Here is a 4371-nt window from a genome sequence, read left to right as displayed (position 1 = left end):
GAAGTGTGTGAGAGAGCGGGAGGGGTGCAAGAGAGGTGAGTAAGAGAGAAAGGTATGAGAGAGGAGATATGAGAGAGAGAGGGGTGAGAAAGAGCGCGGGTGAGGGGGTAAGAGAGAAAGGGGTTGACAGAGTGGGAGTGAGAAAGCGAGGGGCTGACAAAGAGAGAGGGGGTTTGAGAGAGCGAGAGAGAGCGGGTGAGAGAGGGAGGGAGGATGAGGGGGGTGAGAGAGAGAGGGTGAGAGAGAGGGATTGAGGGAGAGAAGGGTGAGAGAGAGCGAGAGAGCGCGGGTGAGAGAGAGAGAGAGAGGAAGATGAGGGGGGTGAGAGAGAGAGAGGGTGAGAGAGAGGGGTTTTAGAGAGAGAGGGGGTTTGAGAGAGCGAGAGAGACCGGGTGAGAGAGAGAGACGTGGATGAGGGGGTGAGAGAGAGAGGGTGAGAGAGAGGGGGTTTAGAGAGAGAAGGGGTTTGAGAGAGCAAGAGAGCGCGGGTGAGAGAGGGAGGAGGATGAGGGGGTTGAGAGAGAGGGTGAGATAGAGAGGTTGAGAGAGAGGGGGATTGAGAGAGAGAGAGCCTGAGAGAGAGAGGATGAGGGGGGTGAGAGAGAGGGTGAGACAGAAGGGGTTTGAGAGAGCAAGAGAGAGCGGGTGAGAGAGAGGGAGGAGAATGAGGGGGTGAGAGAGAGAGGGGGTTTAAGCGGGCGAGAGAGCGCGGGTGAGAGAGAGAGAGTAGGATGAGGGAGGTGAGAGAGAGGGTGAGAGAGGAGGGTTGAGGGAGAGGGGGGGTTTGAGAGAGCAAGAGAGAGCGGGTGAGAAAGAGTGAGGAGGATGAGGGGGGTGAGAGAGAGGGGGTTTAGAGAGAGAGGGGGTTTGGGAAAGCGAGAGAGAGCGGGTGAGAGAGAGAGAGGAGTATGGGGGGGGTGAGAGGGAGAGGGTGAGAGAGATTGAGGAGGATGGGGGTGAGAGAGAGAGAGAGGGTGAGAGAGAGGGGTTTTAGAGAGAGGGGGGTGTGAGAGAGCGAGAGAGAGCGGGTGAGAGAGAGAGCAGGATGAGGAGTGTGTGAGAGAGGGGTTTTAGAGAGAGAGGGGTTTGAAAGAGCGAGAGAGAGCGGGTGAGAGAGAGAGGAGAATGGTGGGGTGAGAGAGAGAGGGTGAGAGTGAGGGGTTTTAGAGAGAGAGGGTTTGAGAGAGCGAGAGAGTGTGGGTGAGAGAGAGAGGATGATGAGGGGGTGAGAGAGGGGTTGAGAGAGAGGGGATTTAAGAGAGCGAGAGAGAGCGGGTGAGAGAGAGAGGAGGAGGAGGGGGGTGATAGAGAGAGGGTGATGGAGAGAGGGTGAGAGAGAGGGGTTGAGAGAGAGAGAGGGTTTGAGAGAGCGAGAGAGAGCGGGTGAGAGAGAGAGAGGATGATGAGGGGGATGCGAGAGAGAGAGTGAGAGAGAGGGGTTGAGAGAGAGGGGGGGTTTGAGAGAGCGAGAGAGAGCGTGTGAGAGAGAGAGAGGAGGATGAGGGGGGTGAGAGAGGGTGAGAGAGAGGGGTTTTAGAGAGAGAGGGGTTTGAGGGAGCAAAAGAGAGAGGGGGATGAGGAGGGTAAGAGAGAGAGTGTGACCGAGAGGGGTTTTAGAGTGGGGGGGGGGTTTGAGAGAGCGAGAGAGCGGGTAAGTGAGAGAGAGAGAAGAGGATGAGGGGGGTGAGAGAGAGGGTGAGAGAGGGGGGTTTTAGAGAGAGGGTTTTTGAGAGAGTGAGAGAGAGCGGGTGAGAGAGAGGAGGATGAGGGGGGTGAGAGAGAGAGGGTGAGAGAGAGGGGTTTTAGAGAGAGAAGGGGTTTGAGATAGCAAGAGAGAGAGGATGAGAGAGCGGGAGGAGGATGAGGGGGTGAGAGAGAGTGGGTGAGAGAGAGGGGTTGAGAGAGCAAGAGAGAGCGGGTGAGAGAGAGGGAGGAGGATGAGGGGGTGAGAGAGAGAGGGTGAGAGAGGGGTTGAGAGAGAGAGGGAGTTTAAGAGGGCGAGAGAGCGCGGGTGAGAGAGAGAGAGTAGGATGAGGGAGGTTAGAGAGAGAGGGTGAGAGAGGAGGGTTGAGGGAGGGGGGGTTTGAGAGAGCGAGAGAGAGCGGGTGAGAGAGAGTGAGGAGGATGAGGGGGGTGAGAGAGACGGGGTTTAGAGAGAGAGGGGGTTTGAGAAAGCGAGAGAGAGCGGGTGAGAGAGGAGTATGGAGGGGTGAGAGAGAGAGGGTGAGAGAGATTGAGGAGGAGGGGGGGTGAGAGAGAGAGGGTGAGAGAGAGGGGTTTTAGAGAGAGGGGGATTTGAGAGAGCGAGAGAGAGCGGGTGAGAGAGAGAGAGGAGGATGAGGGGTGTGTAAGAGAGAGGGGTTTTAGAGAGAGAGGGGTTTGAGAGAGCGAGAGAGAGCGGGTGAGAGAGAGAGGAGAATGGGGGGGTGAGAGAGAGAGGGTGAGAGTGAGGGGTTTTAGAGAGAGAGGGTTTGAGAGAGCGAGAGAGTGTGGGTGAGAGAGAGAGGATGATGAGGGGGGTGAGAGAGGGGTTGAGAGAGAGGGGGTTGAGAGAGAGGGGGTTTGAGAGTGCGAGAGAGCACAGCTGAGAGAGAGAGAGGAGGATGAGGGGGGTGAGAGAGAGAGGGTGAGAGAGAGGGGTTGAGAGAGAGAGGGGATTTAAGAGAGCGAGAGAGAGTAGGTGAGAGAGGGAGGAGGATGAGGGGGTGAAAGAGAGAGAGGGTGAGAGAGAGTGGTTGAGAGAGAGAGGTGTTTTGAGAGAGCGAGAGAGCGCGGGTGAGAGAGAGAGGGGAGGATGAGAGCGGTGAGAGAGAGAGATGGTGAGAGAGAGGGGTTGAGTGAGAGAGGGGGTTTGAGAGATCGAGAGAGAGCGGGTGAGAGAGAGAGGAGGATGAGGGGGTGAGAAAGAGTGGGTGAGACAGAGGGGTTGACAGAGAGAGGGGGTTTGAGAGAGCGAGAGAGCGCGGGTGAGAGAGAGAGGAGGATGGGGGTGGGGGGTGAGAGAGAGAGAGGGTGAGAGAGAGAGGGGTTTTAGAGAGAGGGCCTTTGAGAGAGCGGGTGAGAGAGAGAGGAGGATGAGGGCGGTGAGAGAGAGGGGGTTTGTGAGAGCGAAAGGGAGAGCGGGTGAGAGAGAGAGGAGGATGAGAGGGGTGAGAGAGAGGGATTAAGAGGGAGAGGGGGTTTGAGAGAGCGAGAGAGAGCGGGTGAGAGAGAGAGGAGGATGATGGGGGTGAGAGAGAGAGGGTGAGAGAGAGAGAGAGGAGGATGAGGGGGGTGAGAGAGAGAGTGAGAGAGAGGGGGTAAAGAGAGAGAGGGGTTTGAGAGAGCGAGAGAGAGCGAGTGAGAGAGAGAGAGGAGGAGGAGGGGGTGAGAGAGAGAGCGGGTGAGAAAGAGGAGTTGAGAGAGAGGAGGTTTGAGAGAGCGAGAGAGAGAGCTGTTGAGAGAGTGAGAGGGGAGGATGAGGCGTGTGAGAGAGAGAGGGTGAGAGAGGGGGTTTTTGAGAGAGAGGGTGTTTGAGAGAGTGAGAGAGAGCAGGTGAGAGAGAGAGAGAGGGGGATGAGGGGGGTGAGAGAGAGAGAGGGTGAGAGAGAGGGGTTGAGAGAGAGTGGGGGTTTGAGAGAGCGAGAGAGAGCGGGTGAGAGAGAGTGAGGAGGATGAGGGGGGTGAGACAGAGAGAGGGTGAGAGAGAGGGGTTTTAGAGAGAGGGCGTTTGAGAGAGCGGGTGAGAGAGAGAGGAGGATGAGATGGGTGATAGAGAGAGGGTGAGAGAGAGGGGGTTTGAGAGAGCGAGAGAGAGCGGGTGAGAGAGAGAGGAGGATGAGGGGGGTGAGAGGGAGAGAGGGTGAGAGAGAGGTGTTGAAAGAGGGGGGTTTGAGAGAGCAAGAGAGCACGGGTGAGAGAGAGAGAGAGAGGAGGATTAGTGGTGTGAGAGAGAGAGGGTGAGAGAGAGGGGTTGAGAGAGAGGAGGTTTGAGAGAGCGAGAGAGAGCTGTTGAGAATGAGAGAGGAGGATGAGGGCTGTGAGAGAGAGGGTGAGAGAGAGGGGTTTTAGAGAGAGAGGGGTTTGAGAGAGCGAGAGAGTGCTGGTGAGAGGGAGAGAGGAGCATGAGGGGGTGAGAGAGAGAGTGAGAGAGAGGGGGTTTAGAGAAGAGAGGGGGTTTGAGAGAGCGAGAGAGAGCAGGTAAGAGAGAGAGAGGAGGATGAGGGGGTGAGAGAGAGAGGGTGAGAGTGGGGGGTTGAGAGAGAGAGGGGATTTAAGAGAGCGAGAGAGAGTAGGTGAGAGAGGGAGGAGGATGAGGGGGTGAAAGAGAGAGAGGGTGAGAGAGAGTGGTTGAGAGAGAGAGGTGTTTTGAGAGAGCGAGAGAGCGCGGGT

This window comes from Chiloscyllium plagiosum, unplaced genomic scaffold, assembly GCF_037043375.1.
Source record: "Chiloscyllium plagiosum isolate Xiang-an unplaced genomic scaffold, Cpla_swu_hap1 HiC_scaffold_29, whole genome shotgun sequence".
Classification (NCBI taxonomy): Eukaryota; Metazoa; Chordata; class Chondrichthyes; order Orectolobiformes; family Hemiscylliidae; genus Chiloscyllium; species Chiloscyllium plagiosum.
Note: the sequence above shows the minus strand (reverse complement) of the source record.